Below are 13383 nucleotides of genomic sequence, written 5' to 3'. Positions count from 1 at the left end.
ATGACATTCTTGATTCAGCTTCCGGCCCGCCGTGAGACAAACGTCAATACTTAACTATCGAACAAGAAACAAAATTCGTTTATTTAAAATATTTACACATATATGAAATAACTTTTCATTTATATTAAAGAAAGATTTTTAAGATTTTTAAGATCAATAATAATAAAGTGCAACTCGTGTAGTGAATTTACGATTTTTGTTTTCGAAGGATCTAACATTTTAGGCAAGTCTACTTTCGATCAAACAAGTCGTAAGGTGATTCTATAATATATAATTTAATATATAATCTAATTTTTTATATAATGTAATTATATAATATCTGTTGCAATAATGTTTGATGATTTTTCAATTTCACTGACGAATAACCTATTACTGATTTTCTATCTGAATATTTTAAATCCATCACTCGAAATACACACCTCTCGCAATAAATCACACAACGAATTCCATGTCAAACGAAACCGTAACGTATCCGTTAAAACTCGAGAAGACGCACAACCGATGACGAGCGAATGACATGGAAGCGAGGAAAAAAACGGTTGAGGAAAAAGCTCTCTGACACATCGATGTACGCACGGCGGTTACTTATTTTGCCTAACAAAAGGACTCTAATGCTCTCCTGCTTTCGCTATCTCGCTCTAGTCTCGTTCTGCCTCTCCTTCCGTCACGTTGGTCCTGAATCGTGCACGGTGCTAAGGCCGGCATGAGAATATACCACGGCGTGTAGACGGACGAATGCTTTTTACGTATGCACAATTGTCTCCTGGAGGGAGAGAAGGAAGGAAGCGGAAAGGTAGGAAGGACGATGGAAAGCCACGACGAGGCTCAACAGAGGGAGGGGAGAGGAGCAAGAGCGAAGGTGCACCATGTGGCAAGTGAGTGAGTAAGAGAGAAAGAGAGAGTTAGGTAAAGGGTTTCGACGTTTCCTCACGGTTCGACGATACCGCGTTAGAACCATCTATCTCAGGGGTGTGATCTTCCTATTTCCCCCCCCCCTCCTCTCCTCTCCTTCCTTTTCCTACATGGGCGAGAACGGACGGCGGGGGTCACAATGGTTTGCATACACTTTCCCAGGGATGACACCGTGCTCTCGCGGATCTTTATACCTGGACCTTTAAACGCGCGGCAGAGGCATGTAAAGAAAAAAAAAAAAGAAAACAGGGAAGAGAGAAGAGGAGGATACGTAACATATGGAGATCTATGCAAAATCACGGCCTGAGAGAGGTACCTGAGAGAGGAAGGATATATCCCGCGCGCGGAACCTAACCGAGGGGTCACCCTTCTTCTCCACGGTGTTTATTGTTCCAGATCGGAGAACGAGAAGAAGGGTTGAACCCCGCGCGCGCGCACGGGGCGCTAGCCTAACACCGCCGCTTCTACCCCCTTAGCTGCTCGCCCTCTCGCTCACCCTTTTTACCACCTTCTGGCAGTCACCCTTGAATTTTAAATTATGCAACGACCGGGCCAGTGCCACGCCAGACCAGGTATATTCAAATGGGCATATTACCTGGGCTCTTCCTATTCAAACATCCAACTACCTCGTAACCTTCTCTATCCTTTCCTCTATCCCCCCTCCCTTTCTACGGCCTCCCGATCATCAGAGATTTATAATGAAAGCGTCATGGTGTGCCACCAGCGAAGACCGCTGACGAAAATTCTCACGGTATCCGTGGCTGCTGCTTTGCCTATCAGACAGTCCGCGGGAGGAGGGAAAGGTTGATGCGACACGCATCTTGAGATCTACGTGATGTTTGCAATGTTGCGCCGATCTGTTTAAAGGGTTCGATCTATCCCGAGCGTTCTCCCACAGAAAACCGTTGCGCCAATTCGTTATTATTGGCTTCTAACCAATCTTTCAACGGATTTTGCCGATCAGCTGACAGATGCAAACTGTACTTTTAAATGCGACGTCATCATGACAGTTAAATTCCGCGGATATCAACATTTGGTGATAATAAAAACATAATATTAGCATTAAAAGGTTAATATCATGAGGTTCTCTCATTTCTTCGAATAATTTTGAATATGATTTTCGTATGAATTTATGCATAGATATTAATCGTTATATACATTTTAAAATGACTAGTCATTCTTTAGTCGCGCTATTAAAAGTAGAAGAACTTCCACGTGCCAATGTTCTCCTTTGGCGTGATAATCAGACATGTCTGGTCCTACGGTGGGTTAAGGTCATCTCCCTTGTCGCGGAATTGGGAATTAATGCAACACACCGCGTGGATTGGCCACCTAAAGCCCAGCGTAATATGCAAATGTCGGAGCCGGCTCGCGTCTCGATGAAACGAGGAAGAAAGAGCAGCTTCTCCCACTCTTTTCCTCTGCCTTTCTTGCTTCTCTTTCTCTCTCTCTCTCTCTCTCTCTCTCTCTCTCTCTCTCTCTCTTTCGCTTTCTATCTTTCGCGGAGTGGACCCAGTATCCAGCTGGAAAAGGACGAAGGCACTTAACAGCCTTTATAATGCTCTCTGGTACGTGTTTCTTCTTCTTCTCCTCCACCGACTCGAGTTCTTCCTTCTGCTTCCCTTTTTTTTACTCTCCATCCTCCTCATATACTCGGCCGTTCCGACAAATAAATAATTCATCGAGGCTGCATGCTTTATGACGATTATGCTAATCCACGTTGAACCTGTTACCGCTGCTTGCGCTCGCACGCGCGCATGTACGGCCTGAATGGACGGCTACGGGACGAAAGAATTGTAGGTGCGATTCTGGCGCACGCATTCCCAACAATGTCAGAAATGCACCTTGCGATTGCACTCCGGTCCTTGGCCTCCGACAGATTTTTTCGACGGATTCAGGAAAAATAGTGAAGAGAGAGGGGGGGGGGGAGGGAAGGATCGGCTGGTGTCGTTTAAGAGGCTTTCTCGAGAAATGTGGGAAACCAATGACCCACTCTTTCTTTCGGCATACTATAGGCCTTTTCGCCCTTGACACAATGACCTTTCTCTCATTTCCTTTCTCCCAAAGTTACTTCTCGTTCCATTAAGATTGCGGCACGTGGAAGAAGCTGTCGTGGAGGATATCGAGGAACGCGTCGTAATAAATAAATGTCGGGATAAAATGCAAGCCCCGTATGCCAGTTTCTTCTTCGTCTTGTAATTTTTTAACTTCACGCGACTGCTATGATGCTAGATGACCGACGTCTTTCGCGTTCGATCGTCGTACTCGTACACATTCTTCCAAGAATAGAGTTATTTTATATACTTGAAATTTTAACAATTTCTGTCGTGTTATAATCTTTAGTATGAGAAATATTTTTGTACGCAAAAAAAAGAAAAAAAAAAACGCGCATTTATTTATATTTAGAAGCGCGATCGATTTCTATTTACAACACTCGGGGACCCGGCTACCAGCTCACAAATAACAAGATAACCTACCATGGAACTTGGGGTGGTGGCAACCTACCGTTCAAACGATGGTCCGAACGTAACACTTACGAGTATCTTATCTCGACCGGACGGATAACTTATTAACTGTCGCCAGCATACTCTTCCCAAAGACCGCTATACGGTGTCGCGGTAATAACGTAGAAATGTTACACGTGGAATGCACCAAAGTATCGAACGTCGCGGTGAAAAGTAAGTATCCACGGGAATGGTGTTTCGCTTTACAGGCCAACCTTTGAGACCGCTCGATTCCCAGCTGGATTAGACTCGTCGTCGTAAAGCAGCTACAAAGACGACGACAGTGACGATAATAACAACTACGACGTCGACAGTCGGCGATTTCTTCTCTCTCGCTAAGAGAGCCGGGAATCTCTTTCCGTCGTTCCCATGCGTGGGAGGATCGTCGTTCTCGTGATGTTAGCTAGAGAAGATCGTGTGTGTAACGAGTGTACTTTTAAGCACCTCAGCCGACGTGTGGTACGAAGACCCGGAAATCGTTGAAAATTCCGTCGTTCTCTCTTATCGCATTCCTCCTTCCTCGAGCGGTGAGCATTATTAGCATTGGCAGTTATCCGGGACTATCTAATAAATTGTTCGCGAAAGGGCGTGAATGTGTGTGTATGTGTACGTTTACGTTTAGAGCACAACACGTCTTGTCAGTCCCCCCTGTGAATTGTTCGCGTGGCTCCCGCGCATTTCGTCACAATTTGTACAGATTACGAAATGTCTGGAAATCCATTATTCAATTTTGCGTCAAAGTTCGAATAAAACAAAATTTATTGATACTTTTTGCTAACGAAAGTGATGTAATACTCGAATAGTTAAAATATAAATCTGTCTCTCTGTTTGAGAATTGAAAAATATATTTTTTGATTCTGATGAAAACTCACGCTGACGCGATTTGACAATTGCACCGAGTTTACAAAAGACGTTACGCGACGATCATATGACGCTTCTGGTTCTCTGTCGATTTTTTTCACGGAGAAATTGTGTCACTATTTCAACGACTTCCTTCTCCTTCAAGGTGGAGGCTCCGTGTTCGTGATACCTGCTTAAACGAAATATCCGTAGATCAGACAACGCTCGTCTGAATAGAAGATACTTGAATCTTCAGAAGACGAAGACATCCGATCATTTTTATCCTCGACAGCGCGTAGACCAGATGCCCACACCCCTCGCTCGAATTGCGAGTTTAACCCCCTGGAGGGCGGTGCCCCGATGCTGATGTAGCAGGTAGAGCAGGTAGCGTAGCAGGCTTGTATACGGCCCCTTTCCACCCCGGCTGCACCCTGCGTTTCCCGCCCGAGGGTCGCGTCACCGACGACGTCGAGCGACGAGGAAACGACGGCGAGGATATCAGGACACGGCGGAGGAGAGCGTCAGTCAACCAATAGCCGCGGCTCGAGTTAATGCGTTTCTTTTTATTATGCGCCCGACGCAACTCGATCCTGCCAGTGGCAACGTATAGTACAGCCGCAGGCCGGAACCGTTTAGGTAAATTTCCTGCTACTGTTATTCAAACGAGGGTCGCGCGTCGAAAAACTACCGTCTCCGCGGCTGCCCCTTTACAGTGCGAGGTAAACGTATGCATATCGATCATTCTTCGATCAGAATGAATGCCGCGAACCGACGACGTTAACAGTCCGACCCTAATACCTCTCGTTACTCGTCTCCAAGGCGCCAACGGTTTTTTTTTTCTTTTTTTTTTTCGAGGCGACGTTTTTTGCTAGTGAAATTTCTCCTACGATCCTGATGATTGCGTGCGCGCGTGCGATACGGACATACATTGACATACAGTTATACATACATTGTGAGAAAAGGATTTTTTTTTTATTAAATATTTTTCATTAAATATTTTACTGAAAATATATAATATCTACGAGCGTTTGCGAGGGTCTTCAGACAGAAATAAATGTGCAGGTTTCAAGGTGCCGGCTTTTGAAGCGCTGCTATCTAAAATGTGCACGTTTCAACGGACCGCGACTTGACGTGCGTGCGTTTTTAATCAGCTGCGCTTAGACGGAGGTTGAATGCGGGCTCTCTTACGAGATTCTCCTGTGCAAACCACAAGTATTCCAGAGATACCTCTCTCTCTCTCTCTCTCTCTCTCTCTCTCTCTCTCTCTCTCTCTCTCTCTCTCTCTCTCTCTCTCTCGGCCAACGGACGACCAGACCACGTACACGGTGAAAAGGCAGTCAGACGTGGCAAGCGACATTGTCTTCTCAGCAGCCTAAACTTATTAGCCTCGGTTTCCGGTGGCGTTAAACGAGGGCTATTCATCGAGTATTCGTTCGTTTCGTCGTCGCGTGCAAACACAGAAGATGAAACGTAGGGTTGCCGACCAGAATCGTTCCAGAGCAAGTCGTGCCAGCTCACGAATTCTCTTCTCGATACACACCGTCGTCGCAGATGCGTGAGCACACTCCTCCCCATCGCGGAAGGGGAAAAGGCGGAATCCAGAGATGCGGAGGCGCTCTCTCGGTCTCTCTCTCTCTCTCTCTCTCTCTCTCTCTCTCTGTGTTTGTGTTTGAAAAGTAAATTACAATAATTGAATAGACCACTAATTCCCCCTCGGCTCTCTACCGTACGTTCTCTCCCGTTTGCGCTCGCCTCGCGCTCTTTCCTGCCGTTTTCTCCGTCTCGGTTTATCTTCTCTCTTTTTCTCTGTCTCTCTTGCGTGGAGCCAGCACGAGTTGGGACTCGCGAAGGTTAACCACCAGCCGCAGCCACTGTCTCTACAGCAGGCACGCGGCGCGTATCCACGCGTGTTGCACCGGTGCTGGTACACCGCTGGCAAAAGGGGCGCGTGTCGCACGATTAATTTCATTTGTCGGTCGCTTTCTCTCTCTCTCTCTCTCTCTCTCGCTGTCTCTCTTTCCGGCGTGGGTGTAGAACGTTAAATTTCCTTTTTCTGTTTTGCCTTTGCCCGCTCGCTGTTTGGCGTTTTTATTGTTATGCATCGTTTCTTGCTGCCGAGGCGACGGTGTGACCGCATCGCGCTGACCTTTTGATGTACGACGAATCGAAACTGTCACCCGTCTGCGATTGAGACGTCGCGCAATATATATCTTTTTTTTTTTTTTTTTTTTTTTTTTCGTTTGCCAGGCAAATTTGATTCCTGCTATTTCTACGCGTCATAAAATTTAACGAGAAATGTTAGTTTCTTGTTTTTATAATCTCTATCACATCACGTCCCATTAAAATAGAAATTACTTTAAAAACATAAATTTTTTTTCTAGTGTGTTTTTTTTTAGTGTGTGTATGATATGTATGATAATATGATAATCAAATTCTTAATCGTTGCTTAACATCGTTGATTAATCTATCGTAAAATACTATATCACATAAGTTACGACGCTTTCCGTTTTACTCTTAATCCGCAGCAACCATAACACGTAAATGTTAGTGGGTTAAATTATTTTTAGATATTCTCTGGAATCAACGGAATTCACTGAAGCAAGGCGATTGCTGCTATTACAACCGGATGTAAAGGCACAAGATAGCAGATATACGAGATAATGTCGCAAAAGAAAAAAAAAAAAAAGCTTGAATCAGGAATGTCACCTGTTTGTGCAAGTGTTAACATTATCCCACAACGCGATTGCGGATAGAGCACACTTGGAAAGCAAAACAGGATATTACCGCTGTAGCAAAAAATTTCGTCTTGGGAAACAGCTTTTATCACTTTGATTTATGGCCTCGATCCGCAACTTTGCGCGACGGACTACGCGTGTGTAACCCCATTTTTCAACAAGTGTGCACGTAGGAAGTGATCGGAATCGATGCCTTTCGAGATAAATAGATTGCGCGATTAAACCGTATTAGCGGCCATTATACCGCTGTAAATGATAATGCCAAGGATTCGCGCGACGTATTATTGCTGAATGTAATAGCGTCGCGACGGAATGTTTTCTCCACTTCGCATCTTCACATAAACACATAACATTTTAAGCCGTTTATTCGCTATTGCTTGCTGTTCAGTTCCTTTTAACGATCTTGAGATATTCCGAATAGAGATAAACCTCTCAAGCTTGAAGAGTATTTATTAGAAAAAAAAAAAAAAAAAAAAAAAATCAAGTATCATTTTATGAAATATTTCTGAAAGAATTAAATTTTTTCTTTTTTGGAAAAAATTATGACGAGCCATGACTAGAAACATCTACGATACAAACTCTTTAAAAAAAAAAAAAAAAATAATAACACAATAAAAATGCGTGCTCTTCGAGTGATGTCAGTCATCGCTCACGCTGCTGCTCCACCTCGACATTCCTGCGAGAGTGCCGGCTTATATTCGCGCATAGTTTTAAAACGCTCTCGTGTATTGTACACATCTCGCCTTCCACGTGGAGGCGAAGTAGAGAGACATATTTGTAGAGTGTAGGAGCAAAGTGAGGCCACGATAGATACAAAAAGAGAAAGAGAGAGACGAAAGAGCGTGTGAAGGTGCAGAGACAGGTCGATAGAACGAGAAACAAAGACGGAGAGGAGGCTCGATGAGAGGCTGAGGTTCTCTCCAACGCGCGATACTCGGCACACAGAACGGCCGCCATTACCCCGCACGATTCGTTCCAACTTCCAAGTATTCGTTATTTGTTTGCTTGTGACCGGACAGAGCCAGCTCGTCTATTTTAGCGGGCGCTGCTACGGGTCGGCTCGCTTCACGGTCCACCTCAGTCCGAATACCAGGAATTTCGATGTTACATAGACGAACCGTGGGCGCGGATGAGGGGATCGCCGATAGTCTCCGAAGAGCGGATTAACCGCTCGATTAACGTGTTTTGCAAGCCCGATCAAGGCCGTTATCGTCAAGTTTATACATTTTTACAGTTTTTGCACACGTTAGAAAGAAACCGTGATGTTAAAAAGAAGTTAGTCTAGAATAATATATTCTTATTCCGGATTCATTTCCGTGTGCTACCGTTCTTTCGCTCGTTCTTTATTTTAACTCCGTGCTTCGAAGATAGCGGCCAGAGAAGCGTGTCCAATTTTTTTTTTTTTTCCGAGTTTAGATCATCTCTTCCTTCTTAGATTGCATCGGCGGCGCGACACGTTGTCCTCGTAAAATTGGCGACACCAAGTGGAATTGTTGTCGCACGACGTGATCAGCGCGTTTAGCACTCTCACATCATTCTCGTATATGAGATCCGTGTTTATCCCCGTTTACGGCTTATCGCTGTGAACTTGGAGCTATGGATAATCGCGACGAAATATAAAAAAACGCAAGGCTCGTGCCGTACGACATCGCGCGTGATAATCATGCGTCCTTCTCCCACATGATTTTTCAAGGAGTCAGTCGGAAACCAGTCTGAAACTACGTCGGGATCGGGTTTAGCAGGATTTTGGCGCTAACGTGCACGTTTGGCCAAGCCGAAATAGCGCTCGGGAATGCTCGCGGCTAGAGGCACAAGAGCGAGAGAGAAAGAGACAGAAAAAAAAAAAAAAAAGAGAAAGAGAGAGAAGAGCCAGGCTTTCGGGACCCGGTCCCCGGAGTACTGGCGACTGGCGATTATAAAGAACAGTAAAAAAGAAACGAGAGGAGAGAGAGACACGGAGAGAGCAGGAACGGGCGAGGCGGACACGCCGCGGAGGGAACGAGACGGATAGGAGCGGTGTATAGGCATCGTCGTTGGCTGCGTTTAAAAAACCAGTTGTGCCAGCCGAGCCGACAGCGACGGCACTCGTTGGGGCACCAAGAAAACCGGCGAGAAGGAGCGCGTGGGCCGCACCGGGTCCTACACGGCCCGCGCGCTTTCGGGCCCTTCGCTCTCCGCGGAGATGCTTTGCTCGGTCGTCTGCATTCGACTCGACTCGACTCTCGCAATGATTTTACGAATCTTTGCGAAAGAACAACGAATTAAAAATAGAAATAAAAATAGTCGTGAATATTTTGATCTATTTTGTCAAACGACATATCACAATTTAGATTATATATCCTTTTTTTTTTAATGCGACGACATCACTATTCTATAATATCGCTATTCTCTATGCGTCGATATTTTATATTCAATAGAATTTATGCAAATCGCAGTAGCTGCATCGCTCGAGAACCTCTTGCCGAGAGTGGATCAGTTGGATAGCCACGTGTATAATGAATATAAATGAAAGATGCGCATACTCTCTTTCTCTCTCTCTCTCTCTCTCTCTCTCTCTCTCTCTCTCTCTCTCTCTCACACACACACACACACACACACACACACACGAGCGGATGTGACTCTGCGCATTTTACGCGCGGTCAGGTGATTTCGGTGACGTCACCATCACCGGCCGAGAGATTACGAGGCGCAAGATGCAACCAAAATTATGCAAACACGATGCAAATCCCGGAACGCCGTGACGCTAATCCGCGTCACAATATTGGAGGTAATTGGCCAGCAGCGTTGTCGCGGTATCTCTCTAGCTTTCTTCTCTTTCTCCGTTGCCTGTAAAACTTACGGTAATCTGAATGACCGGAAATTCATCTTGGAGGTCACGGAAGGACCCGGATGCTTCGAAGCGATACCGTCTTTCGATATACGCATATTTATGCAGGAAACAGGTTCGTGCAATTTTTCACTCGCATTAAATTTATAATAAAATATTCGGAGCTTCCTGTTTCTCAGAAACAGAAAGTTACATCTAAATGCAACCTAAACGGACGATAATAAAATTGTAAATTTAATGTTCCATCAAAATCAAGAAATGTATAAGTCAATAAATTTATAGACCCGTGCAACTCGTAATTTTGTCAAACATAGATGTATATAATAAAAAAGTGTAATTTTTCATTTTTAACAAGCTTGATCGCTAATAGTTTAAATATTAATTTTTTCAAACTTACTATAGAACAACGAATTTCAAGGTCAATTTTCAATGCCAATTTGTTATATTATCCAATTTTGTACTCAATTTATACACATAAGCCGTCTGTTAACAAATTGCAAATCACAGCTGGAGGTTCAAGAATCCTCGTAGGACTAATCGCGAGAGATTCCACGTGCCTATCTAGCCCTTATCGATCCTTGTCCACCTTGTCCCACACGCACAAAGGTATATACGAAGGGGGGTTACACACGGTGCCCGGGAGGAAAGGCGGGCGGTTTCATTCATGCCGGTACCCTGCAGAAGAAGAATTATCTCGGTCGCTCCGTTATCTGCAGCGTACGTGCGTGTGCATCGAGGCTAAAAGTAGTCACGAATCTCGAAAGAGATACCGCGGTCTCGGGTGAAAACCAAGCGAGAAAGAAGGAGAATGAGAGGAAGGCAGAAGGCACGAAGCATGCTGGAGCGACAAAGACGGGGGAGAAGCGGGGCGGGGAAGGGGCGATCTTCGCGTCGCGGCGTCATCGTGAGGGTTGACGAATGACGGGCGGTTAGCCACGACCACGCTAAAGTTATCTGGGTAATCTAAGTAGAAGAGAAAAGGTCCCACTGTCTTACGGCGGGTTTTATTATGACGCTCTCCTACTCGCGGCAAGAGCGAGGTCAGCGAGGCAGCGGCGGACATTTGTCGTTTGCCGAGGTCTGAAAATGAGGCTGGGTCAGCGGTTACATCAGAGATAGAGAACGGACTCCCGACCACCCTACGTCGATGAACGACGGCGACGACGACGACGAATGGTACAAGGGCGAATTGAAAATTTCTACCGTCCAAGATCTCGAATCCTTGACCCACTATCGGTCGTATCGATGTAATATCGCCGTGTGGAAATATTTACACACATGTTACACGCGTGTCTATAGCGACATCTTGCCACTCGTATTCGCGATGGGCCCTTAAATTATTTCGTGAGATCGGTAACTCCGATACGAGGGGGTAAAAAAAATATAGCGCGACGATGAAAGACGATCGCATCCCTACGGATTCTTTTACCTCCCCGTCGGTAACACAAGGGGAGCATCGTTCAAAATGGATCTCACCTAATGTGCCTTAGAAGTGGTCCTCACCGTGATCTTTTTCTTTATCGACTGTCTTGATTTGTCGGATCAATAATGTTACTTATAATTCTTAAGTAATTAAATTTGTAAATTTAGCGCATATATTTTAAGACTACATAATTTATTGCATTAAAAAAGACAGAGAGTTGCTGAAATTATTAAAATCTCTCGAGGTACTTGATAGAAAAATTATTAATATAAAAATTGTAGAAAAATCACACACATCGAAAAGTAAATGGATAAGATTGCTAGCGATCTCGCGTGTTGTTTGGAGTTATCGAGAAGTCATCGAGCGTTGCGCTGGTCGACTTTTGGAAAGGTCAGACGGGTTTTCGCTACCCGTTAGCTCGGCGCCGAGTAGAAGCACACGCATACTTTGACTCTAGATTTTAAGGGATTATAAAGCCGCGCTTGACCCGCGGCCTCGACCGGTTCATTAGAGAGCTCGTCTTTTCTCTCTCTCTCTTTCTCTTTTTGACACACACACACACACACATACACGGATACAAGCTTGCGCCAGGAAAGAACGAAAAACAATATCGATCTTGGTCTTTAGTTTAGAAACACCGTTCTTTTTCATGGTGGCGCGGCGCGTGCCCGATCACGCGACGATAGAGAACGATTAACGACGAGATCCACTGGAACAAAAAGCGGGTTCCGTCGCGGTTAACCGGGAGCATTAGTTCCCCAAAATGATGATATTTCGCCGCGGGTAATTACATGTCATTAAAATTTCGTCTCACGAAACGATTCGGGCCGCGCGCCGCACCGGTGAGAGTCTAACCGGTCAACTGATTCGCCCTATAATTGCCGTTGAAGCGAGTTTCGATTGGGGCCGCGAGACAAGAAAATGAGAGCGCTGACAATAAAGACAAGCATGGTAATTATAGACAATTACAAATAGAACGGTGTTTACGTAATGTTAATTTAATTGCTTACAGGTGCGATAATTAAAAAGCGTACGTTTACACGCGATACTCCTATCGAAAGTCATTGAACAGTTGACAGGTTGTAAGAGTTTCAGTAACACTCGATTATGAACACTCGATATTCTATATATATATATATATATATATATATATATATATATATATATATAATATTATATATATATATATATATATGTATATAATATAATATAATATCATTTAGATTCAGCAATTTGTCAAAACTGTACATCATGCCTCACATTTCGTGGTTGTTTACATTTTATTCAGTTTTTATAATGCGAGATTTATATAAGCATATAAAAAAATTGACGCGAATAATTGGATAGTCGAACACCTCCGTTGTTCGATCGCAGCCGATTCACTTTTTGCACGCAGAACGGCCTTGCTGGCGATGACGTCAGCGAAGACACAGGTCTGTCGAGCATCCTGTGGCGGATTCGCTCGATGTTGAGCAAAAAAGGCACTGCGTAACAAGCAGCGTTACAGCGATACGTGCACCTACTTACAAGGAGGTCGCGCGTGAAGAAAAAAAAATAAGTCAAGACAGAAGGAAAATCCCAGGAGAGAAACCCGAGCATCTTGCGTCACGCTTCTCTCCGGCTTTTCACTTCGACAATTCTTGCGATGGATCATCCTGTAGAATGATTTTTCTCTCCCAAGGTTCCATCTTTTTTGACTGCGATATTCCTTTACATCCTTCCTAACTTACAATATATTATCAGAGTAATTACATTCTTTTATCGATTTATATATATAGACTTTTATTTGGGTTAATCAATGATATGTTCTCTTAAGTATCCGTCTATCGAGCTATTACATACGATTGAGAGAATAAGTGTCGAGTAAATTAAAAAAAAAAAAAGAAATAGAAAATTATCCTTCATTCCATTCATACCTATTAATTGAAGGTATAAGCTGTCATAGCGGTCAGTATACGCGATCGATCGATTATTAGTAGCACGCTCGAATCATAGCAATTTTCGCAGCAGCGGCATTAAAATATCCTTGAAGGCGCACAGGTGAGTAAAACTGCACGTTTAACTTTAAATGCTTCGTACGTAATCGCGCGACGTTTCTCCATCCTTTTCTCAAAACACCTTCACGTACGCGCGCCGTGAGTC

The sequence above is a fragment of the Anoplolepis gracilipes genome, chromosome 17 (assembly GCF_047496725.1).
Source record: "Anoplolepis gracilipes chromosome 17, ASM4749672v1, whole genome shotgun sequence".
NCBI classification, from domain to species: domain Eukaryota; kingdom Metazoa; phylum Arthropoda; class Insecta; order Hymenoptera; family Formicidae; genus Anoplolepis; species Anoplolepis gracilipes.
The sequence above is the reverse complement of the archived record's forward strand: the minus strand, read 5'-3'. Positions refer to the sequence as shown.